At 33.1% G+C, this 27,614-nt stretch overlaps 1 long non-coding RNA gene across 1 annotated transcript; it reads left to right on the plus strand.

Moving 5' to 3' along the window:
• Nucleotides 1-276: 276 nt before the first annotated feature.
• LOC143251617 (uncharacterized) lies at nt 277-25,942 on the plus strand. The gene is made up of 5 exons (XR_013028630.1): nt 277-749; nt 1,357-1,455; nt 21,848-21,957; nt 22,316-22,515; nt 25,850-25,942. It is a non-coding gene; the product is annotated as an uncharacterized LOC143251617 (long non-coding RNA).
• The last annotated feature ends 1,672 nt before the right edge of the window (nt 25,943-27,614 follow it).

The raw sequence follows: 27,614 nt of genomic DNA on the forward strand, positions 1-27,614 counted from the left end.
ATAATCATCACACATTACAAAATGCATTACTTGAAATTATATCAGATATCATTTTAGATGAAACAAAGAAAAAGTAGCAAATGCAAAGCTATTCTCCATTTTGGTTGATGAATTCAAAGATTTGTCTAGAAGGGAGCAATTTTTAGTCGTTATTAGATATTTCTTTGAATGAGTAATCCATTAAGGATTTACTGGTTTCATGACAGCAGAAAGTTCAAATGCATACCTCCAGGCGGAGCTAGTATAAAGTGTAATTGATATACGAAATTTGACAGTTCAGTGCATGATGATACAAGTGCAGTTTTGTTTAGTAAAGAATAAAAGAAATCATGCTACAGGCTCTACATGTACATTGACTTGCCCATAAGCTGAACTTGGTCATTGTGAATGTAGTCAAATCAGTCATTCTTTCAGCTGATTTTTACCCAACATTGGAATTAGCTATGTCTTTCTCAGTAGTTCATATACAAATGCCAAGTGAATCAAATACCAAAAATACGTGTGTCCGGCTGACAAACCAGATGAGCTTAAAATTTTACTTTGACGCTCGCTGGGCTAGCCAGATCAGAGCGACTAAAGAATAGAGAGTCATCTGTACAAAGAGGGTTTGTGATAATCCTGTTGGTGGTGGTTTTTTTGCATGTTACAGTGAAGTTCTATCATATGTAAAAATAGGTGGAAACATCAAGGCTAGTGGAGAACAAAAATTGTGCACATAGAGCTCAATACAAGTCGCAAAAAGCTATTATGTGAGAGAGATAAGTATCCATTAAAAATACATATTCAGTGTAGTAAACTTTTAACTTACAGTATATTTGTAATGAGCTCAGTTATTATTTATATTTTCCATATAAAATATTTGCAGTATTCATTATATTATTTTACAAGAACATAAGAAGACAGACAAACATGATAATAAAGTCCACCCAAGCATAAAGCATTAAACTAAAATCTAAAGCATCACTTTTCTCTTTTGTATTTATATAACCAGATTTTGCAACAATTTAAGTTAATAATACTTGCAACGGTATCAGCCAAATTATTCCAAAAGGTAAAATCTGTAAAGCAATATCTTCAATAAGCTTAAAATAAAACTTAATTACTTTTAATGTTGAAATTTTTTCACATGTTTTATATATATATTTCATACTTTTTGCTGTTAATATATGTTTTTAATATTTTCCAAGTTTATTCTTTTAGTTCAGAGTTTATTAGAGAAGAATATAGCACACTAGTTAAGAATGAGTTTCTGTTTTTAATATTTATAGAAAAAGCACAGATATTAGTGGTTTCATCTCATGCAAGTTGACAGTTAGATTTTCTCAAAATAATTTCGAAATTTTAATTTTCTTATAGTGAAAAGAAAGCCTTCCTTGAGGGATTAAAAAAGTATGGTCTTGGAAATTTGGAGATGCTTGAGAAAGTTGTAAAAACTAGGAATCAAACAGAGATTAAGTAAGTTTGTGTGCATTATGTTGTAAAGCAAAGCTGTATTTAAAATGTTTGTCTCAAAATATTAAAAAAATTGCTTTTATGAAAATGTAGGTTTCTCTGTAATTTACACATGTATCCTCATAAACATGCCAAATGCAAATGGTTCAAATTAGACCTTATACAAATGAACACACCTCTTTTATGAGAGTAGTACTGATGTCAATGAAATAATACTTGATGGCTGAAAGATCTGGGAGCAAATATTTAATTCACTCCATTCACAGATATTGTAACTCATGCTGGAAAGTTTACTTCTCAGTTATGTCAAGAAGCAGTTATGCTTTACCTGACATGTCACAACTTCATGATTTAACCTTCCCTGCCAGGTGTAAGTATTTTCCAACTCTCAAATAATACATCTACTCCTTGAATTTCAGAGTTTAAAATGGAGTGTGTGATAAACCTGTTTAAATTGATATATCCTGATGGGACAGGGTAAGTCTAACAGACTTGCAACCCTCAAATCATTTTCCTTTTTTCTCTTACCTTTATAGGTGCTCTATTCTACACCTCAGTAACCAACTCAGTGGCTTGTGGATGCCTGCCAGGGTATACTTAAATATAAATTTGCATCCTACAGCCAATCAAGTCTGTAATGCTCACTGTTGAGATGGGATGTTCCAAAAGACCACTAGAGGTTGTTCTCATGGTATCTTATTTGTTAAACAAAACCCAATTCAAACCATACCTGCTCATGGACTGCCATAAGCAAACTAGTGTTGAAATAACTGCCCATTTTTCTGGTTTTAGTTTAATAAACCAGGACTGGAAGCCTTTTAAAAGTAAGGTTGCATGCCAAATTATTGCATTGTCTAAAGGTGTTTTGTTCCTCCAACCTCCCCAGTGTGCTTTCACTCCCCTTTTTTTTAGTAGGGTATGGGAGTTCTTGCCATTTGCTAGTTTTTAGTTGCTGGGGTCATGGATCAGAGACTTCCTCCTGAGTGTAACCAGTATTACTCAGTGGAAAGTAGAGCAATGGTGTTCTGTTGGTATAAATGGTGTAGATCCTTCTTCTAATGCAGAGTGGATGAGAAATACCTGATGCTGTCTGGTTTTGGACTGTAGATAACCCACTATGTATGGTTTTTATCACTTTAGCCATACTGCACCATCTTGCACGTCCATTTCCATTACTTGGGTTTTGGACTGTGCATAATTTTCCCTGAACTTAGAGAAGCATATCTTTATTTTGAGTAGAGTATATCCTTGTACATAAGGGATGCAGTCTGTCATGGGTGTGCCCCAACATGTTTCCATTGTAGAGGGTGTCACAGTTCATGGGTTCCCTTCGGGTACATTCCAAAGAGGATGCTCGTTTAGATAACTTTTGCACCTCTCCTTCCACCTTTTCATTGTGAGATTATTGTTATTATATGAGTAAGGGTAAGATATTATATAATCAGTCAACATTTTCCAACACTGAAAATATATTTGCAGTAGATATTTTCTATGCGTCCATCCTCCCTTCTTTCTGTGCACCTCTACTTGCCTAATCTCAGTGCATGGAGAGGGAAAAGATATTACTTCAGTAGAGGTAAGTACCTATCAGAAATGTATTTTTGGTGTTGGAGCATACCAATTTCACTTGTACTGTAGATAATTTTATGGAAATGTTTATTTTCAAGTTACTGTTTTATGTCTGATTTCAAATGTAAGAATATTTTAAAACCCAGCATATACATGTAAGAAAAATTTATCTTTTCAAGAGAATATTCTATACTAGCAAATAATTTTTAAAGTACAAATGTTGCTATTTGATCATATAAAATTTTTCCAAATGTTTAAAAATGTTATGTGCATGTGTATAGTCTATTATTCCATCACATTATCATTTATTAAAACTGTGATATTTCATTTCTTATGTAGTTGTATTTCAGTTTGAATTCTAGAAATGTAAATTAATTGTAACCAGTGCATAAAAATATCTGAAATTAACAGAACCTTGATATAGTTAATTAACTGTCTAGTAAATGACAAATCTGGGAGGCCTGTACAAAGTTGGCATGTTAGCTTTGAGTAGTTTAAAAGAGTCAGTTTGTATTTGCATGCTATGATTATGCTTTGTAAATTTTTCTTGATCATTTTCTCAGATTTGTTGACTTAGTGTCTTATGTTTTCAGTCTTGTAATATTATCAGCATTTTAACCAACATAGCTGTCTGTTTCAAAAGTGTTTGACTTAGAAGGTCAGTGGCTTCATCATTGTACAAAAGGAAAAACGTCCGAGTAAAATAAAGAAAATTGTATAGTAATATCTCGACCAGACTACGTCTACTATAACCATTGCTGGCGAGATCCTTTTCCAAGTAATATGATTCTTCAAGCTGGCTAACACACTAGTGTTTGAAATACTGTTTTTATTAACAAACTACTTTACAACAACTGTTACAGTGTGAACTTGATTAGGTTAGTGAAGTATAACTTTTCATCAGTTTTCTTTTTCACAAAACTCCAGAATTAAGATAAGGATTTCTTGAGACTTGTTCTTCTTTAAGATCATATTTATCTTATTGAAATAAGTTGATCATTACTCAGTACGTGGCTTACACTGAATTTCACCTAGACTTAGCTGGAAGAGATTGTTTATGATTCTAAGTTTCATCTTTTATGTTTTCAGACTTTCGTTAATCTGTGACTTTTGTATAGACATTCTATCATGAGTTCTGCAGTCCCACAGCTTTCATGTGTGTGTACTTCTCAAAATATCATAAACACACTAGTTTTGGGAACAGTGGCTTCTCTTTATGTGCCAATCAATGAATCATGTTTATTTAAGATTTTGCAGTGAGCCTTGAATCTTTATGAAGTTTGTTGTCAAACCTGTCACCTGTTGGAATATCTTTATTTTGCTCACGATTGTTTCAAAATGTGGCTCATTTATGAGTATAACTTTGTAGATAACCTCTTTTCCTCTATCTCCTTTGGGTTCTGAATCTTTTCAACACTACCACTCTCCAGGACTGTGTTGATATACTTATGGTGTTGGCATTATCTTCAGAAGTTTGTCTTTCTGCATAACAAAGAACTCTTACCCTTTTTCACACTGTTGTGTAAATTCCTACACACGCTATAAGTCTAGAATAAAGCTCTCACTTCACTGTGTGTCAGTGAGTATTATGCTGGTCTGTGATTTAATTACTATTAGACTATAGCCATCCACTAATAGGAAGGCAAGATGCACAGTAATCCTCATTAGCTCTAACTCTTGAACACTGACTCATTTTTTTATGATTCTTGTTTTACATGATATTTTTGATTTTTAGAAACAACAATAAAAAATGTTTAATTTATCAGTTAGAACTTTTATTTAAATTATCTTCAATTTTTCTTTTAACCCTCTCCCTACAGGTAGGTAAAAGTACAGATGACCTTTTAGACTTACATTCAAAATTTAATTAAATTACTTTATTAACATTATATACAAATAATCTTGGCATAAAAACATAGTCAGTAAATCAAATTTTAATATCTTGTAAATATTAAGTTCTTTTTTATATAACAAAATATTTACAAAAGCCTTAATTTTCCCTGGTGTGAGAATTGTGACATTATTCTCCATGTATTCCCTCTTTTTTAATTATTTGCTACAACTCTTGAGAAGTATAGAGTTGCACATATATTTCTCATTATAATCAAGATATTACTAAGGTAAAGTCTATTTTTTTATAGCCTTTAATCTTATTTGCATATGGTGCCACAAGATACAAAACCAGACATAGTTCCCATGCACACCTACTGCATTCTCTCTTTTACAAATTTCCAATAGCTCTCTCCTGCTGATGTTTTATAATGCATTATTATAATCAATGGAAAGCCAAAATTCTGTTTTATTAAGTGATGTATTATATTGTTTACTGTACAGAGCATTGTCTGTTTCATCTTCAGTTATGTGTTCCAAGCTCTTTTCCATCAAGATAGTTCTGCAAACCTTGGAATACATGATAATCGGATGGGGCAAGGTCTGGAGAATAAGGAGAATGTGGAAGTTTTTTTAGTCTAGCTCTTCAGTCTTTGCAGATGTGATCCTTGTTGTATGGGGCCGTGTATTATCCTAGTATAACACAACACCTTTATGATTGATTACAGCAATATTCAGTGCAACATTCAAGTGCTCTAACTGTTGACAATAGAAGTCTGATGTAATCATTACATTGAGTGGCAGCAACTCAAAGTGGATTGATCCCACCAACAATATCCCACCAAATGCTTAACAACACTTTCCTATGGTGGAGGTCCATTTTGGGCTGTACTTTAGCCAATTTACCTGTACTGAGCCATTTTCTACAGTGCTTAACCTTTTTATAAAATAATCATTTTCCATCTCCAGGCACTAACCTTTCCAAAAAAGGTGAGTTACATTCATGAGATTGCAGATAAGTGCAAATGTCCACTTTTGTTCTAAGGTTGGCTTTTGTTAAATCATGGGGGACCCATTTTTTAAGCTTTGACATCTTTTCAAGCTGTTGCAGATGATGGTAAACTGTTGAATGAGTTGAATTAAGCTTCTGTGCTAGTTCTTCAACTGTTACAGCACAGTCTTTATCAAGTGCAGCCTGCAGCAAGTCATCATTAAACTCAACAGGACAATCTGAACTTTTGAAACCATCTTCAACATTTTATTTCACTGAGAGACTGAACCATAAGCATCTTGCATGTTTCATGTAGTTTCTGCTGTACTTTTGCCATTTTTATGCTCATAAAGCATTATATTACTTTTCTTTCCTTTTTAGTGCTTTTTTTGGGTATTTTTTAAATGCTGCAGTTTGTTTTAATGCTGCTCTTTATCTGTTCTACCTTTAGTGAATTACGTTTTGGACCAGAGGACTGCAACAGGTTTTTTTCATTTCATTGGTCCCTTCTTCTACTGTTCTTTGTTTTTTTGTTACTGTATGGTTTGTCTTCTTTGAGGGTTAGCCATTTCAGGTCTTTGAGATGAGTTGTTTCTGGAGCAACCCCTTGGCTCCAGTTCTGTAGGAGTTTTGTTCTCCAACTCTTTTCTTTGATGGATCCCCTTTTCTATACCTGTTCAGTTCCTCAGGACGTCCTCAGAGGTTTTCCTATACTTTTACTCTCCCTATCACCTGTGTAAAAATCCTTGAGATAATTCATCATCTTCAATATGAGGTTATACTTTCATCCTTTTATTATTCCCACAAAGTTGGAAAATTGTTGGCCAAACATCATCCTATCTTGTTTGATCCAGCTTTGGGTTTTCCTGTTTCTGATGGTCAGTTTCTCACTCTACAGGTACTCTTCCTTGTGATGGATGACCAGTTCAGGTTTTCAGACATTTCCTCCACATCATGATTTTGCTTCATTTGGTGTGTCTTCTGTTGGTGAAATATTTAGTTTTCAGTTCCTCCCCTCTGTGTTGGTTCCATCCTCTCCTTTATTCATTGTCTCCTTCCAATTGCCTATATTCACTCATCATAGTGGCTCTAATTTGAATTGTTGACTTTTCTGCATTGTTTGTTCTCATAATGACCTTATTCAAACATTATGTATTATTAAGATCATAGAACACACTAAGTGTCCAGTGTTTGCTCAAAAGAAATATTTGCTGAAAATTCACATCAAGTGGAGAGAAGTACTAAAAGTATTTAGCCCATCTGTTGAGGCTTTAAGCATGACTATTCATTGATTTCTATGCATGTATACACATACACACACACATTATATATATTCCAGGCTATTCTACATTTGACAAAAATATGAAGGACAGCACTAGGTGTGTGTCTGCTGTCTTTAGTCATGGTAATCCGTGGTACTGTCTCTCAGTAAGACATCTAATTGCAGATGAATGTGCCTGTTAACAATGATTCATGTATCTCTCCTGTGTTCTCCCTCATGCAAGTTCCATTTCCCTCAAATTCTTCTAGTGGAGTTGGGGAAGTCGACATAGAGTTCCTCATTAAATGGAATACCAATATTCCAATACTGAGTGGACACATCCTTTGCTTTGAAAGTAGGATTGGGATGTTACCTGATATTGTACTTCAGGTATCTGCTGTTTTATGAAGTAAGTTGATTATAACAAGATGGATGAGTCATGGGTTCACTTTGGAACGTGGGTCTGTATGCTTCTTCTGTTCTATTTTTTGTAATATCTCATGTAGGTATTCCTCCAATATGTAATGACCTAACATATAGGTCTAGCAACTCTAAACACTTATGCCCAGCTATCTTCCTGTGAGATTATACATGCTTGAATAATCTGCCATCTCATCCACTAGTGACATATTAGCGTTCACCAAAAGATTCTTATTGACAGTCTTTTTCCCTATAACCTCAGCTGTACAAAGAACATTCTCTGCTTAAAATGGATGTGGTTTCTCACTGAGTGCTGCCTCCCATGTCGTGTGTGTCACACTCCATGATTACTTGCATGGAGAGCTAAGGTCTAATGAAGATTAAACTGTAGACTGGTGCAGTATATATTGATGCATGTAAGGGGATGGGAACTTTGTTCAAGGCTTCTGGCATTTGCAGAAACATGCATGATAGTACACATGAGGTAATAGCTCTTTGTAGTAAAAAAACTGTTAGCTTTAGGGTCAGCAATCTTTTTTGATATCTCATTTTAAAATCACTCTTCTAAAGATTTATTCTGTTTCAAATGAATATCAGGATTTCATGTTCTTTTTATTGAACTGAGTGAGATGTTATAGTATTCACAAAAACTTTGTTGTGATATGTTTCAAAAAGTATAGTTGAACTTGATCTTGTTGCCTTCGTTTGCTTCAGTTTTTCTATTGTTTTGGCTGTTATCACATCATGCTAGTCTAAACTGGTATTTAGGCCATCCCATGTTCGGTGCCTTAGGGGCAACAGTGCACATTTTTGATACTTTACTGGTTTAAAGTTCTAAGTCCATCTTCTGTAGCAGTGGATACTGTGAGTCTTTCTTGGAAAAAACTTGTTTCTCTGAACCTGCCAATTTTATCTTCATTCTCAAGTAATGGGTAAGATAAGATCAGTTAATCCCACTGTCCAAATCTTATTGCCTCATGCTGACTTGCTCCTTGATGATTTTCATTCTTCTTGCCTGTCCCAAAGAAATCCTGTTCCATTACTTTTGATAAGTCTTCTGTAATGGCTAGCTGTTATATACAGAATTTGAAGTCTTTATCTTTTTCAAATTTGTCCACATCTTTATTTTTTTCATGTTTCATATACCATTTTCATGATTGTGGTTTGTTTTGTTTCAGTTGCAGTCTTCATGTCTTTGTTGTCACTGTTTTTTCATGCTGTTTTATGTGTTTTTAATACATCTTTCTTTAGTATCAAGATGTCATCATCGGATGCAAGCCTGGTATTAATTTGCATGTCTTTGTTTGAACCTTGTGCATCTTGTTTACATTCTTCCTCTGAAGACATGTTGTATTTTGTTACTAACTTCAGGAATAAGATGATTTGAAATTTTTTATTTTTTTTTATACTCTTATTTTTTCTTTTAGAAAGGTTCTGTACTGAGACCTTAATATAGAGTCTTTCTACCAGAGATTTGGGCTGAGATAGTCACAGCTGTTTTTCTCATATTATGTTACCTAGCCTGACCGACCTCAATTCTTTTTTTGTTTTATGTCTTTTTCTTTTTGTTGTTTTTTTAACTCACCAATAAGGCTGTCTGTTTCTGGTGTGAAAAAATGTAATATTTCCAAGGAGATCAACATTAGTTTTTATATTTTGCAATGGCTCATGTTTCACAGGTCTTGCTTTATTCATTCCATTGAATTTGTTTGTGCACCTTATATGTCTTGTTTATCAAGGTGTTTCTGACCACCTGAATTGGATTTCAGGTTATATAACATATTTAACATTTGGCTATCTGTGTTAGGTCTCATGGACTCTGTATCCTGTTCTTGACATCATTTAGTATTTTTATTGTTCTTCAGACCCAATGGAATCTCTCTTGGGAGTTTTGTATTTCCTACCTAGTATTTTTTTATTAACTTTTTACAGGGTTTCTGAAATTCTGAATAATTTTAACTACATATATAGCACAGAACAAGAAAGGTAGAATAATTAAGTACAGCCTCTTTTTATGCATTGAGAACGTTTATTTATATTCATTCATCCAGTCAAAAGTCTTATTTTCTATAGTGTATGTTTTTTTTGCAGGCAACCCCCAGGTATTTCTGTATCACTTTAAAATCACCCAGTTTACAAATCAAGAGGTGTGTACAGTTTTGAAATTATTTAATTATATATATAATGAGGTAACAAGATTGAAGTATGTCCTTTTATAATACATGTCTGAGTTGTTCCACAAAGAATATACAACTGCATTATTGATATATATTCCTCCAACCTATTTTATGTCACTACCATTGTTGGCTTCACAGGTTCAACATAACATTACTCCTAACAAAATCACTCCTTTGATTAAATTAAAGGATTTTATGGGTTCTAAGAAGAATGTGTTTTCTTTAGAACCTGTCTTTTTATATGCACTAATTTTTTTTCCTCAAATATGCAAATTATTTTCTTGTTCTGAATTGTACTTCAGCTTCATTTGGTTATATATTTCTTGTAGTCTAATTTATTATATTCCTGTGTTGTAACTTTTGGTTTTATACTTTTCAGTTTCTTTTCATATTTATTTGTTCCTATCTACTTTAACATTGTGAGTATTCTAAATCTAAAAACTTCAAATGTTGGGTCTATTTAATTCAAATTTTACATCTTTATAATTCAAACAACTTTCAAGTAGATACTTCTCTCAAAATTCTTCTGTTGAACCTCCCCACAAATGAATTGTCATCATAACTACAATTTAAATGCAGAGCTTATACAAGATTGTACAATATGTCTTGTGGAAGATGGAAGAATGATGAATTATGGGAAAGTGATGCACAAAGTGTGTTAAGTACTTTCAGAAATTTTTAGTCATAATTATTGACAGCATGAGATCAACCTCAACAGGAAAAGGTTTTCAGTATCTCAGAGGTAAGTGCATGTTTGATATTAAATCTAAAAAGGAAAGATTTTCGTTATCATAACCCGTCTCTACAAGTAGATCAAAGTGAGCTTTGCAACCATTTTAATCATTTAAGTAAACTATGTGATTCTCAATATATACAAATAAACTGAACTTCAGAAAGTAGTTAATAAATCTAATTTGAATATGAGTTTTAATATTTTAATTTCAAAAGGAATTCTTTAAATAAATCCTCATTCTCTCCTTCTGTGTCATTGTAATACTTGTTTGCTCAGAGATGTCCATCCTCTCTTTTAGTTTTTTATTCTACCTCTCTGATGTCCTGAGTTTTAATGTGCAAGTTATTCATTATGGTATATGGATATTACTAAGACAGTCTAATTTTTATAGCCTTCAATCTTTGGTTATGAAGATATATAAACTAGAAAGCTGGATGGGACAAAGTTATCATCCCCACTTGTCACATCTTCTCTTTTCCACAATTGCCATTAATTCTCGGATGTTTGCTATTACATCATTTGTAACCAACAGAAAACAAATTATGAAATGACTTAAAATGATACCTTGTTCTTAATGGAAATATTTAGATGTTTCACTTAAATATTGAAAATAGCTGTTGCCAAGTCCTGATTGAGTAGTGAAGGGAATTTTAAGGAATTTATGTTTTAGTTACAAAGCCAGTTAAAGTATAATAGTTATAGGAATTTTTTCTTTATGATTATTATTTGTGTATTTAAGTGCCTGAAATAATTATTGTTTGATATACTATTACCTCCATCACAAATAAAGTAGGTTTTGTTTCATTGGTAAGCTAACAGCAAAAACACAGGAGACTAAATGAGAGTACTTGTTTTCATGTATATTAGTTTTGGGTTGTTATAAAAGTAATAGAATGTAAAAATTAAAAACTTGGATAATGTAATGAAAATATCTACAAGGTACAAATATGTGTGTAGGTTATGCATTATATCATTTGATATTTTAGCTATGTATTAGCCAAGTTTTTTATTATTAGATAGACAAACTGCAAAGGGCAATAAAACAAAAAATCAAGTATGGACAACATAGACTGTCATTACCCTTAAGTTATTTCTGTTAAATTATTGCAGCTTTTTTTTACAATCTCCAATCACTCTCAGAAAACAAAATGTAACTTAGATTTATTTTGGATTTTTTTTAGTGGCTGTAAATCAGCCAAATCAACATTATGTATCAAATTAGGATAGAGAGAGTAATAAATGAAATATAAATTATTACCAAAACATTTGATATTTGTATAGAAGAGTTTTTAGGAATTAAGCAAATGAAATTTGAAAACTGTAAGATGAAAATGTATTTTTCATCTGAAAATAAAACCCACTTTGCTTTTGTACTAGTCATCACTTTGACTCTGTATGCTTCTGGTTAGATTTTAAAAAGCAAGCTTAAGTAAATATTCTGTTTGTGTGTGTGTGTACAAAGCATGCAGTGCTTTCTAAAAGCTTGCCAAATTTCATAAAGATACACATATCACATTAAAAGTTATAGTATGGATACTTTCATGTTGGTTATATGGTTAGTCAGAATTACCAAACCCATATCAAGAGAGTTAGTTAAATTGTAATGTCCTACCACAAATATTTATGTATTATGAATCAGTTTTCATAAAGAAAATCCTTACTCCTCTTTAGTTAAGTTACAGCAACAAATGTTGCATTATAATAACTCGAGTTTTGCGAAAATTAATTTTTTCCACAGCTACATTCAAATGAATATTCTGATAAATGATTTTTATAACTAATGTGCAATTCAAATACACTCATCTTTCATAATTTTGATATAACTTTTTCCCACCAGCCATAATGCAAAATGGCTGGTGCCTTGATCTTATTATTATTACATTTCTCTTTCAATTTATCAAAACTTTTACAACAGTTACTTAGTGAATCTGTTGGAGGGTAATATCCCTTCTGACTTACCACCTGCAGAGAGTGAAGTTATAATTATGCTTCTTAAAGATCTTGCACAAGTGGTAAAATATCCTCTTTTACAGGAAGAAAAAGAATTCCTGAGGAGTAAGTTATGTAGTAAATTAGAAAATATAAATGTTGTATAACGAGTTAATGATTTTTGGTTTTTTAAATCCTGATTTGCAAAAAATGAAAATGCCTTGTTAAAAGAAATTCTTTTAATCTTGTGCTCGTGGAGTTGGGCAGTTAGATTAAACTGTTAATGTGTAATTTTATGCACGTAATAATTGCAAATATATATTTTTTGCATCTTCACAAAATTATGTAATTTATTAGTAAACATTACAAATATGGTGTACACAGAAAATCCAAAGTTAGTTATAGAATATTTTTCTAAAAATTTGTCTGTGATGCTACCAATTCAGAGTGATTCAGGCATTGACTAGTCTTGTGTGCAAGCTGAATTTCATGTTAACTCTTTTGAAATGGGTCATGGGTCAAAGGCCATGTCATTGTTTTTGTTGACCAACATTCAAAATTTTATTGAACTACTATTTTATGAATTTGTCCTTAAGTTTAGTATCAAACTGTACATTATAATTCAGATTTTCATATTAAATATTATTTAATTTCTTAATTAAAAAATTAAACATTAAACATCAATTTTTGTGTTTTATGTGGTATGTTGAATACAGCACTGGTTCAAGTTAGATGTTTGTGATACCAAAATACAAAGTCTGTAGTCTTGTATGAATTAGGAACTCAAATTACCAATATTGAAAAGCTAGAATATAAAATAAACACCTTTTATCTTTTCTCTTTGCTGAGACAACACAATATCTAGTGAATCAAACACGGTGGCCCCCACTCACCTCTTTCCATATTTGGAAATAGTCCCTTATATACGCTTACTTTTATATGTGAATTGAATAACCAATTAAACACTAAAAATATCTTAGTGATTTTCTCAACAATTTTCAAATGTAATGGCATCCTCTCTTTTTCTCTAAATGAAATGTGACTATTTTACCAAATACTAATCTACTAAAATGCAGCCAAGACAGGTTACTCTGGCCACCAAATGTCTACTTTAAACTACTTTTCCCATGTTATTCCAAACAATGTATTCATATTCATATATAAATATTATAAATAAGGGGATAGACAGAAAAAAGTGACTTCCTTTGTATGTATTCATATACATACACAAGTATTATATATAAGGGGATGGACAGAAAAAAGTGACTCCCTTTGAAAATGTTAATTTGTTGTATTTTTTTAGATAACAGAAAAATATGTAAAACAATAAATTTTTAGAACTCACTAGACAAGATCTACTTAAGTATGATCTCGTTTCTTTCTATTTTTGTAAGTGGTCCCTTCTGTACACTTCAATATATATGAGGTGAATAACCAATCAAAAGCTCAGAATGTCCCCCTAGTCACTTTCTTGGCTATTTCAAAGTGCTTGGAAGTCATCTTGTTCTTTTGAACCAATGGTTTAAGCAGATAGATTGTGTCTTCACATATTTTTGTAAACAAAATACAGCTTGCTTACTAAGCTAGATAAATTGGAGTCAAATTTTATGGCATCAGTATAGTTATGATTTTTGAGTTATTTCAAATGCATATAAAAAACCTAAAAAACTAGTTTCACATCCTCTGTGCAAAATTTAAAAGGCTTAGCAACCTATGGCAAGCATATATTTTTAATGTAGAAAAATATTAACTATGCTTAGTGTTGTATAATCTCTGGAACCTTCTAAATGAATATGAAAAGTTTTTTTTTGTAATACTTTATAACTTACCTTTTTCTCTAGCTGTAGTTGAATGAGTAACAAAGGGTAAAGTGAAAAGTTGAAAAATACAAAATAAAGCTGAATTACCCATTTTTCCTTTCAAGAATGACTGCATATTATAAGAGGCAATTACACTATTTACTCTTACAAAATAATTGATTCATTTTAAATTCCTGGTCATTTAAAATTGTTGCATTACCAATGCACTTAGAATAAAGCAAAAGCAGTTTATAACCACAAGACAGAGTTGTGTTAACAAAAGATAGGGTTACCATTACCTATAGTCAAATAATAGTCATACTTAACTCATCGTATGCTTGTGTTGTCATAAGCATTTCTTTTTTCATTTATGTTTTCATTTCTAACCTAACAACTTTCTGATTTTTAAATTTTATTTACTTTTATTATAATAACAAATAAAATGAACATGAATAAACAAGATATACTGTAATTACACATGGATCGGGTATTCTTTTGGTCTAAAGTCTTGACAAAAGTTAACTGTATGCTTTGTTAGGTTTGCTGGTGGTGCTGTACATAATTCAGAACATAAAATATTAACATGCATAAAAAATACCATATTCTACAACCTTCATAATTTAACCAACTTTCTACTAATCTGTCTATTAAAGTAATTGCATTTATTTGTTAAGGTGGTATTAGACAGTGAAAAAGTTGACCAAATAATTAACACTGTCATCAAAAAGAGCTAGCTAGCCTGATAGGGAACTCAGTAAGTTAAAACCAAATTTTCTGTTTGTTGGTTATAAATAATTCAAATAGCAAATGTCATACAGAGAAATATTGACATAGGGACGGCTAGCACAGATAGCCCTCGAGTAGCTTTGTGCGAAATTCCAAAACCAAACCTATTATTTGTTACAATATTTTCTACATTGACGAATATTGGGTAAGTCAAGAGTTGTATTTAAAAAAATAAGTTTGATTACTTCACGTGAAAAGTAGTTGATTGTGAAAAAACATGGAATTAAAGCAACAAATATTATTATATTGTCTCTTTATTTGAATTGAATCTGTGATTCTGTACTAATATCCTTAAATTTGTTGTGGAATAAATAATTATTGAGGCATACCTTTTGTGTTAATTTGTATAATTAGCAATTACTCACTTATTGTATGCTTACACTAATGTAATTGCAGTTGTTGGTCCTAAGGATGTTTGTAAAGATGTTTATCCATATTGTCGGTGCGTATACGAAAATAATAAGTTAATCAACTTGTTACGAACATATTATAAATCTGACATCCTTGAACCTGCTCCATTTTGTCAGTTATCCTGAGTATCCGAAAAGCTACAATCACCATAGTTGCCCAGTAGGAGATACGAGTTTTCAATACTTAATAAACCTTATAATAATATTGTGTGGAGTATTTTCAATATTCATATCTCTTAGAACGTTTCTTCTATTACTTCAGGAATTAAAGGTGAGATTTTATTTCAAACCGCCTGATGTAGGATATTTACTGACAATTCTTTAGCCCATTATAAAAAAAAACTTTGATTTAAACACGATTACATGATTTTTTATTGGTGTTTACCGCATAAATTAAATGTCAGGGTTACCTGTTTAAGGTTTATTTTTTTGTAGTGATTATGTTAATTTATGTTTGTCAAGCATTTTTTGTCTAGAAGTATACAGTAATGCAAATGAAATATATGGGTGTGTTGGACAAAGTATGTAACTTGTTGGTGGCGGTAAATTTGGCAATAAATGAACTGTACACACTTCGCTTATTTTAAAATAGTGTATGTTTAAAACAAGTTATACGCACAAAAAGAATTTACACTACATGTATGTACATCATAGTTGCATTTCAAATAGTATACAATAGAGTTTCTTTTTGTTGTCAATAAACTGCTTTAGAATCTAGTTGAAAAACTAAACTATCTTTATTTTTAATTTGATCAATAACAGTGTATAACTCTCTTATTTCTTTCGCCTTTGTTGTTTCTTTTATCATAACAGTATCCTCACTTTTGATACACGTCTGCTGTTTTTGTGGAAGGCAGGTTCAGTGGTCTGAGAAAACGCTTTAACAAGACAAGTTATTCTCTCAAAATGTCAGAAAATTGCTAATCTCCCTTTAACATGTTAACCGTTAGGCTATTCGTTCCTACGACGTTTAACTTTACGTTACCTAACCTTTGTTTGACCAAAACTATCTTTCAGTTAATTAAGTTCGATTTTCGCTCTCTTCCAGCCAGTTCGCCCAGTAGTTGCATTTTAATACATTTTATTGAGGCGTTAACATCTAGATCAGCGACTTACAAACACAACTTCCAACGATCGTCTGCTTTTAACTCTTATTATAAAAAAAATATAATTAAATATAATCTCACAAAATAAATCAGTCAATACTGCTTACACTATCTTTTATATCTAAAAATGTTGCAACAAACCAACAGCACAGAACAATACAGGAATTATTATTTTATAATAAAAAAGAATAAAGACACGAAAGATCGATTTTTTGTCTAAATAGGAGATTTAACATCATTCATATCTTTAAGGTGTAATTTAGAACGTTCTATATAGCAGTCAAGAGACACTATAATCAGGCCCAGCATGGCCAAATGATTACTGCGCTCGTCTCGTAAAATGATGACAGTAGCGGGTTTGAATCCCCGTCACACCAAACATTGTTTTCCTTTCAGCCACAGGTGCGTTATAATGTGACGGTCAATTCCATTATTCTTTGGTAAAGGAGTGGGACGTGAGTGGTGATGACTAGTTTCCTTCCCTCTGGTCTTGCACTGCTAAATTAAGGACGGATAGCGCAGATGACCCTTGTGTAACTTTTGGCGAAACTCAAAAACAAATATTATAATTAATTTTTGTTGGCAAACGCTTATTTATATTTGTGTGGTATATTAATTGTTCTTCTATAGTACTTAATATTATTTAATTTCGGTAGTGCATAAAAAAAAATATTAATAATATTAAATTACATGAGGGGATTCTGTGTGAAACCACCAAACCATGGCAGAGCCCACAGTCATCTGATTTCGAACCATCCATATAAATGGGAATGAAAGGATGGTTCGAAAGATGTTCGGCAAATATTAGAAGGTACTTCCAATTGTGAGTATCTGCCTTCTTCAGATAGGCTGACCAGTGAATACAGCAGTTTTGTCCAAGGACAGACTTAGTTTAGTGAACTGCACCTGGATACGAAGGCCAAAAGGAACAATGGCAAACCATCTATTCTGAAAAAGCATGGGATGCTGTGGTAGAGATCGAAGTTTCGAAGCATACAGTAAAGACTGTTGCAAACATTAGAGATGTAGAGGAGTTTCATGAGACTCAGTGTACAAACCCTGGACTGGAGAAGTGCGATAGGCCGTTGTGAAGAGCTGAAGCCCCTGATGGTGAACTTCAAGGAGGAAGTGCTGGCAGAGCTCTAGGCCACAGTGACTCGTAGTCCAGTTTTGATGAATGAAGACACAATAGATTTCTAGCATAAAACATCAACTTGCTCCAAAGGAGGTGGAAGAGAGGAGAAGGAGGATACTCAGTGCCTTTGTACACTTGACACATATCTTTTTTATGCGTGGAGTAAAGGTCAGCTTACAGTCAGTGATAAGCCCCAGGAACCTTGCTTCAGGGACCACAAGAAGTGCAACTTTTCCAAGACAGAGTTCAGGATGGGAGTGAATACCATATTGGTAGCAGGAATGCATACAAACGCTTTTAGAGCGAGAAAAGGTAAAACTCTTTGCTGTGGTCCACTTCAATAAGTGACTGAGGGCAATCTGTAGCTACCATTCAATGAACCTCATAATCAAAGACTGTCACGAGAAGTAGAAGTCACTGAGATAAAGACAACTTGCAACTGTAGGGAGGAATTGTCTGCTGATGGCATTAATCTTTATAATGAAATGTGCAGCATTCAAGACACATCCCTAAGGGACTCCAAGTTCCTGTGGGAAAGAATGGGAAATTGTTGAACCCATACGGACTTTGAATCACCAGTCCATTATAAAATGTTTAATAATGGCCACGCAAACCATTTGATTTGAAGTCTCGCAAAATGGCAAACCTCCATGTAGTGTCAAAAGTTTTATCTACGTAAAAAAATACAGAAACAATATGTTGTTGCTTGAGAATGATTTCCCGATTAACGTTTCAAGTCAAATCATGTGGTCCACGATGGAGCACTGTCATTGGAGTCCAAACTGTATGGGCAAGAGGATATTATTTAATTAAAGGAACCAAAAATGAGCAATAAAAATCCTCTGTAATATCTTACAGAGACCGCTCGTCAAAGCATTTGAATGGTTGTTTCAAAGAATCTTGGAATCCTTCCCAGGCTTGGGAAAGTGAGAGGCAGTAGCATTTTGCCAAGCATCAGGAAAAAACATTCTCCTGTCAGACTCAGTTAAAAACAACCAGAAGAATAGCAAGAGAGGCAGGAGAGAGATGACATAGCATTTTATAGTGAATATCATTAGGTCCAACTTGTGTACTACAAGATCAATGAAGAGCAATCGTAAGTTTTACCAGCATAAAGGGCGATTATGGTCATAGAGACGATCAGCTCAAACGAAAAGAGGTGATTGCTCTGCTAGTATATTGATGAGTAAGAAGTTGAGGGATGAGGCAGAAGTGCTAGATGCACGAGAAGACTTTCATCTAGGGTATCTGCAATTTTCTGGCCATCAGAGAGCAAGATTCAAAGGGGCATAAGCATACTATCCACTGATCTTTCAGATCTGAAACAACAAGGAGTTCAAGAACATTGATATGAAGAGGCCAATAATTTTTGCAACACAGTCCTGAAGAGAATACATCAATGAAGACATGCAAATTTGGCCGTGTAGGAGGAAGTGGGATGTTCTCCGAGACATGAACTTTGCCCAACCGCAATAAGGCTTGTCCATAACTTTAGAAGGGGGATGGGAGAATCTAACATCTTGAGCATGGTTTCATTTCTCGTGAAGAACCCATTGAAGGGACCACATATGAGCCCCATACAAGGTGTGTCAGAGGAGTTAATGAAGACATCATCCCCTAAAGCAATTTGATTAAGCAGCATCGAGAAACAGCTGATGAGTATGATTAGCCAACTCCTGTTTGGAATGAGTGAAAAAAACACCAGTTGCTCAGAAACAAGTGAAAACACAATTCCAAAGAATAAGGTACAGAGAGAGGGCTTCTAACATGTAATGGTGCTAGAGCCATCCCCAAGGGTAGAGCATGAAACTGTATGTTACCCGACGATAGAAAACTAAAGATATAGATGATAATACTCTGATACAGGATTGTAAAAAATATGCATTGGAGATGCCCAGCTTTGTCATCCAAAGCTGAAGAGAGAGATCTCACTAAAATGTAAGTTCGGATTCCATAATGAAGCATGAACATGTTTATTGTCACTGGACAAGTTCATGACACTCTTTGCTTGGTCATTTTGGGGGCCACAAACTAGCGGGAGGAAACACCTAAAAAACATGGCGAGAAAGATTCGATAACCTCTGGTGTAAAAAAGGTCATTGTGCCACCTCTGAAAGATGCTGGCACAGAATGGGATCCTGAGGAGGATAAAGGAAACAGGTACAATGAATAAGGGATGAGGAGTAAGAAATGGATAATGAAACCTTCTGATAATACCTTGACAAACTTCTACTAGACCTAAACGCATCAGGTAGGCATAAGAACTGTTTTTGATGAACCATGTGACTTCAGGAAAACCATGAGTAGTGGCACCAGGGGAAGAAGGAACAGGTCAAGGCTAGAAAGGGGATGGTTGGAAGACAGGAATCGGTGCCATGCTCGGCTCTGACTCAGACTAATGCGTCATTAGGTGAAAAACGGTGGATTACAATATGTAACAAAATTTTTCTTTTTTTTTCCTGGGCAGGAAGTATTATTTTCCACTTGCTTATGCCTAAAATAAATGGAAAAGACATATTTTTCTCTTCAAACTTTGCTTTTGTGACCCGAATTCCCTGTACCCACTCCGCCAGATACGTGAAAGTGATTTACATTACAGTCGCAAATCTCGAGAAACTACTCACTTTTAAACATTTTTGTATAACTTTAGTATAAATACATGTAAATAATGATTCATATGTTGTTTTATTCAGATCTTATGCAAACGAAAATGTGCAAATTTGCCCGTTTTTACATAGAAAATAAGTTAATTTCTAAATTTCATTATCCATGTCACAAAAGCAAAGTTTGAAGGAAATAATGGTCATTTCTTGTACTTTTACAACATAAGCAATTAAGAAATAACACATACTATCCACGAACAAAATCTGTGTTACATTAAATAAGGAGTGAGAGGACTTTCCCAGAAAACTCCTTCATGTTCCTATGAAAAATCTCAGACAAGAGATGGACCGAGGAGAGGTACTGCAACAGAGTCATCACAGTATGACAAAGACAGAAATAGTAAATACCTGATAGATGAATGGGAGATTCGTGATCTGCTACTCCCACACCCGAACAGGCAGAAGTGAACCCAACCATTTTTTGGTCCAGACACGAACAATCTATCCAATGTTAAGAGAGAAGGAAATGATCCATAGCACGAAGGGACGAGGCATACTGATGCTACCACCCAACTAAGAGGTGAAGTGCTCAACACAAACCCAAATATCAAGGGATGGGGAAAAGTAAATGAGGTAGGGAGGCAGAACTATATGAAAGGGGAAAGACTGGAACGATAAGAAGTAGAATGAAGAAACAAAACATCTCATGATAAATAAATTCGAAAAACAAAACTAATGAAAGTTGATCAGGATCGTCGGGAACTGTGTGAGAAGGCATGGCAAACTCGGTTGGGGTGAGAAGAAATAATCAAAATCCTTTTCAGACAAATGTTGCCCCATATAATGCTCAATCTTCCTGTGAATGAATGCAAATAAATAGCTTGCTTGGTCGCTTGCACCTATGGCTTGAAGTATGGCATCACATAAATGAGAAAGATCCGAAGTAGTACGTGACGTTAACTTCGGAATTCGGGTTTGAGCTCGAACAAACAAGTGAAATATTAAAACAAGAGTAAATAAATTCTTTCAAAGTTAAAGCGGAAATTTCTTGAAATAAATAGTAAGTTACACTAACGTAAACCACTCTAAGCAGAACTTGAACAAAAAGAAAAAAAAATGATGTTTCGATAGTGGCACATAAGAGGGAGATACATGCATGCGTAACGCGACGGTTGTGTATTTCTATTGGTGGAAAAATGACGCATGATGATTTGCGTGTGAGATTTGTTGAAATCTTTGATTTAAATCAGGCCCGACGAGAGGGGTGTCAGGGGGGCCAGTGCCCCTGGGTTCGGGTGTCTAGAGGCCCAGGAGGACAGCGTATATATAATGTTTTGCCAACTGTTTTTGGAAGGGGTCCTTGATGCTTGCTGTCCTGGGGCCCGTAATGGCTCTCGACGGGCCTGATTCCAATAGGTGGGTGCAAAAATGCTTGTGGAATGCGTTATAAAAAAATCGTGTATGGAGGGCAGAACAAAATGGTAAAAGCTAATTTTGTGAGAGGAGGAAAGTACCTTATTACAAGATTAAAATAACTTTGAAACTTACGGGTAGTGTTTTACAGTAGTTTCTACATTTAACAATGTGTAAAAAATTGTTTACGGAAGATAACAACTTTTATTTAAACATGGGTATTTTTTTTATAGGAAGGCCAAATTGAGAAAAATGTTGTATCCACTAAGAGGGATCGAACTTCTGATGATACAAATTCAAAAACTTTCATCCGTTTCGCAGGAGTCGTTTAATTAGAAACACCGTAAGAAATATCCAGTCTGTTTTCTTTTGATATTAGTATTGTTACACAAGCATTAATATTTGCTTTATCTTTTACACCTGTGCAATACAAATGACATATTTTATAATGAATTATATTTCAAGTTAAATTGTATGACCTCTAGGTGGTTCATAACTTTAATGGTATAATTTAGAGCATTCTATACGGGATTTTGTTTATTTTTCACCGTCTTGTGATTACATAATTCAAAAGCTGCTCTTTGTTTACATCACTGGTGTCAGAGCATTGAATATTCAGTTACTTTCTAAATATACGTATATCATTGAGTTAGAATTATTACTTCATAGTTGTAATATTAATGATTACATTTCTTTACCAGTGTGCAAAACCTGTTGAAAAAGAGGGAGAAGTAAATAATTGCTCATCTCTTGGACTTCAAAGAAAAGATATCAGAAACAGTAACAATCCCATGATCAAGTCAAATATGACATATGAAGAATTTCTGCAAAAGTTTAAAACTCTAGTTTCTATGGAAGATCCTTATAAGAAATATACCAATTTAAAAAAAATTGGTCATGGGTAAGTTTAAAAAAATAATATATACCTCATCAGCTTTTATTCGTATAAACTTAAAGAAAAGTATGGTAATTGAATAGGGTAATTTCACTTATTAATATTTGAATTCAGGATTGACGTTTTGTATTGGAGTTGGACCGAAGTCTGAGTCCAAAGTATGAATGCTTAAAACTTTGGCATTCCACTCTTAATCCCAGGGTCGTAGGTTCGAATCCCCGTCGCACCAAACATGCCCGTCCTTTCAGCCGTGGGGACGTTATAATGTAGCGTTCAATCCCATTATTCGTTGGTAAAAGAGTAGCTCAACAGTTGATAGTGGGTGGTGATGACTAGCTACCTTTCCTCTAGTCTTACACTTTTCCAACCTTCCACAAAGTTTCAAGTTTGTTTGTTTTGAATTTCTCGCAAAGCTACTCCAGAGCTATCTGCGCTAGCCGTCTCTAATTTAGCAGTGTAAGACAAGAGAGAAAGCAGCTAGTCATCACCACCCACCACCAACTCTTGGGCTCCTCTTTAACCAACAAATAGTGAGATTGACCGTCACATTATAGCGTCCTCGCCGCTGAAGGGGCGAATATGTTCGGTGCGACGGAGATTCGAACCCGCGACCATCAAATTACGAGTCGAACGCCTAAATCCACCTGGCCTTGCCGGGCCAATATTGCAATTTAAAGTTAAATTTGTACTCAGTAATAAAATATTCGAAACAAAACTATTTTTAAAATATAGTACTAATTTATAATTAATTAGTAGGTATTATGTCACCTTAACTATATCACTTCGTTAATCAGTTACTTATTTTTTAAACCAAAATGTGACATTTTTAAAAAATTCGTGTTGTAGGTTCATTAATTTTTGAAAAACTATTCAGTTGAATGAATACATGACATTAAACTGATTATTTTTTGAATTTCGCATAATGAATTCTTTCTATCTTCTTCAAATTCTTTTATACAGCAGGGCACAAAGTTCTGTATTATTATCCTGCTAAAATTCAAAGCAGGAGTTTATTAAATGTCATTATACATGTTACTAAAGTATGGCACCTTCTTCATAATACTTCCAACCTTGACAATATTTCACTTTTTTCTTTTGTGTAAGGATAAAAAAGATACTAGGGATGTAAACATGTTAGTATGGATAAGAAAAGTATTAGTTCAAACTGAAAGCTACTAGTTGATTCATTTTATTATTATAATGACTTAATTATTACAAAGTGTAAATGCATACATATCTCTTTTAATTGATATGACTCTTTTCATAACATTATTACACTATATTCGGCCCGGCATGGCCAGGTGGCGTCCGACTCGTAATCTGAGGGTAGCGGGTTCGAATCTTAGTCGCACCAAACATGCTCGCCCTTTCAGCCGTGAGGGCGTTATAATGTGACGTATTACCACTATTCGTTGGTAAAAGAGTAGCTCAAGAGTTGGCGTTGGGTGGTGATGACTAGGTGCCTTCCCTCTAGTCTTACGCTACTAAATTAGGGACAGCTAGCCCTCGAGTAACTCTGTGCGAAATTCAATTAAAAAAAAAAACACACTATATGTGATGCAAAGGACAGGCTGGTAATCCCATTGGTATTGAAAATATGATTTAACTTAGAAAATATACAAATGTTCAACATTAGAAACACCTTGCCACATTATGATCTATCGAGGAAAAAAAAATTAGTTACAAGTGGGCATTGTGATTCATCTCATCCAAATACAGCTAGTATATTTTACATCAACAAAACTTTGCATTAAAAAATAACTAGTCCCAGCAAAAATAGTCTCATAGTTCAGAAAGTGTTATAAATTATTGGATATTTCGATGTAAAAGGAGAAATTGGGAAATTACGAAGAATAAAATTACACCATAGGAAGACATCATTACCATGTGAACTTTTAATGTACATTTGACCACACACAGGGTTACAACGTTTATAGAGCAAAGTAAGCCATGTGTCATTAGTATTGTTATGCTTAAAAGCATGCATTCATTACAAAAAAAGGATTAATTTATGCATGTAGGCTTAGCTGAATTACAACATTAAAGATTCAAAACTAACATTACATAATGGATGTATCTTGAATGTAACAGGAGAACAGAATTACTGTATAATAGTGTAAATATACAGTATAACGACCTTACAAAAATATAAGGCTAGAAACATGTAAAGGCATAATAATTTTATTACAAGAATACAGTAATGTCTTTGTATCAGGTAACCAACATACCACAGATAATAATGTTTTTTTATTGTTTCAGCGCTTCAGGAATTGTTTATAAAGCGTTAGAAATTGGTACTGGTAGAGAAGTTGCTATCAAGCAAATAAACGTATCCAAGGAAACTAAAACTGAACTGTTCTTTATTGAAATTCTCAGATTAAGGGAACACAAAAACCAAAATATAGTGAACTACATTGACACCTATCATGTAGGTGAAGAACTCTGGGTAAATTTTCATGGTGTTACATATTACTTTATTTTATTTATAATTTGACATGTTATAATGTATGGGTTAAGATATTGTCTTCATTAAATTAATTTGTTTAATTTTGAGCAACATGAGAAATTTAAGAAAAGTTTTGTATGCCACTTTCACAGATCCGATTTTTTCTTAATTGTGATTATAAATAGTTTTAGAGCAAGGATTGTGAGTTGGAGACACATCTGCTTCAGATACAATAATTTTTAATTCATTCCATATATGTATATATATTTAGAATTACTTTATACTTGCATACTGTGTACCTACCAGTACATTATCTCTCACCAGCATAAGGTTTATCTGTAACATTTTAGTTATTATGGTTGTTGAAACTGTTTAATACAGGAAAAGTTGAGTTTGTTCAATTATTAGCAGCTTACATGATACAGTATATTAGGAAAAGCTATAAACATTAAGTAATCAATTTTTTACACAAAATACGATCTTACTTAATTTTTTATAACTGTTAGGAACCAGATCACAGATTTAGTCACCAATTATATAAAAGAATGTACTTGAAAAATGAAAATTAGAAATAGAAAAATTAACAAAGAGGTAGAAAAGTATTCTTTGCTAGTTCAACACCCTTAAAACTGAATTTAATATATTTATCTTCTGTGAACCACACAGCTTTATATATAATACAAATCTATCTCTTAAAGAATACTAAAGAACTATTGTTACTTTTTTCCAACTTCATGAATAAATTTTTGGAAGAATTTTGGTATGAGTATTTTGTTAGAAATGTCATTACTGACAGAATCCTAAATCAGGAAGTAAAATTATTTTGTGTTACTAGTATGTATGATTTTAGTAAAGAACAAAATGTAAGTGAAAATTTAAACTTCCTTTGTATAGATTGTAATGGAGTATTTGTCCAGTGGATCTCTGACTGATGTTGTAACAAAAGCTTGCATGAAAGAAAAGGAAACACCAGGAGTTTGTAGAAAAGTATGTGAGATTGATTGTTGTTAGTTGATATGTTTTACAGAAGAGATCTGATGATTGTATTTTACTTAGGTCTGTAGAATAATAATTTTATTTCCTTGCAAAAACTCTTATGACCTATGTAGCAAAAAATTGATACTTCCATAAACTTTCATTTCTACAGTGATAAAGAACAATTTAAATAATATTTCAGCTGGTAATAGTGTAATTCCATAAAAAATTGATGAGGTTATCATAGTATAAACTCCGTGAAGTTACTTGAACTTACAAGAAGTTTCACCTCCAGTGCATTATATGGAAACATATCTTCAACAAGTCTACAATTTTTTTTTAAATTTACCATTGGCAAGTTTTAACTGAACTAAATATCAGTCTGAACCACGTTAAAACTTAAACCTTTGATATTAAGTACATAGTATATTCCAAAGAAATAAATACCAGAAAGACTTAAAAAATGGTTCAGCCTGAAAATAGGTTAAAATATTACAATTTTAGAATTAATTTTACACAAAGTAAAAAAAACAAAACTAGTTAAGGTTGTGAAGAACACATAATTTAGATACTACTGCAGGCAATGGTTTAGTCTTTCAGGAGCGAGTGGAAACGTAAAATCTACTATTATGTTGTGTAAGTAATATTTCACTAATAACATTGTTTATATATAATAATAAAAAAGTGTATGTAACTCTGTATCTCCAAGAAGAAAGAGCACAGAGACTCAGCTTTTGCACCCATATTAATGGATCCCTGAGGGTGTGCATCTGCGTATTAATTATTCTTATGTATCTTTTTAATGAGGTAAATCAGTGGAACTACACAGAAAAGAAATATTTTCCTATATAAAAACTTCTAATTTATAGAAAAGTTAATACATTTTGATAACAATGGGCTCAAACAGTGGTTTTTGTGTTGTGCTGTTTAGCAAGAAAGATATATAGGGTATACTTTCGTGTTAAAATGGGCTCAGAATACATACACACTGACATAATAATGTAGCATAGGCAGACTTGAGTCTTTACTATTTCATTATGAGTTGGGGCCCACATGCCGTGGAACAATAGCCAGTCCACCTCTGTAGTGTAGAATATATCAACCTAATAACTTGAGCAAAGCTGGGTACCTTAGTTTGTATAACAACATGTAATATATAGGAAAGCTAGTGCACTTTGATAACAATGCTTTCCAGCAATGGCTTTTATGTCATGTTGCTTGACTAAAAAAGTATAGTCAAATATTGTTGTTAGCCTGTGTATAGGAAATATAACATGACATATGTAAATGACAGAATTGGGAAAATATTTGTTTATTTCTCAATTTATCATCTCCATTCATTAAAGATATGTGTTTTCTATTAAAAGTATTCATGATATAACAGAAAATACCTTAATTTAGAAACAATTTAAGATTAAAACTGCACAGAGGCAATCCCTCAAGGTTGTTGGTCTCAATCTATAAAGCCCATGCTTTTATCATGATCAGGGCATGAGAAACCAACTAATATATCAACATAATAACTTGTGTGAAGCCAAATACTTTTCCTAGTTATCAATATAAACAGCTTTAATATTTTCTTCTTTCACTCAGTATTTGTACTGTTGTCTCCAAATATTATAATACACACACACACACACATATAAAGTTTTAAATATCTGATATTGATTTATTAAAATATTAA

This window comes from Tachypleus tridentatus, chromosome 1, assembly GCF_004210375.1.
Source record: "Tachypleus tridentatus isolate NWPU-2018 chromosome 1, ASM421037v1, whole genome shotgun sequence".
NCBI classification, from domain to species: Eukaryota; Metazoa; Arthropoda; class Merostomata; order Xiphosura; family Limulidae; genus Tachypleus; species Tachypleus tridentatus.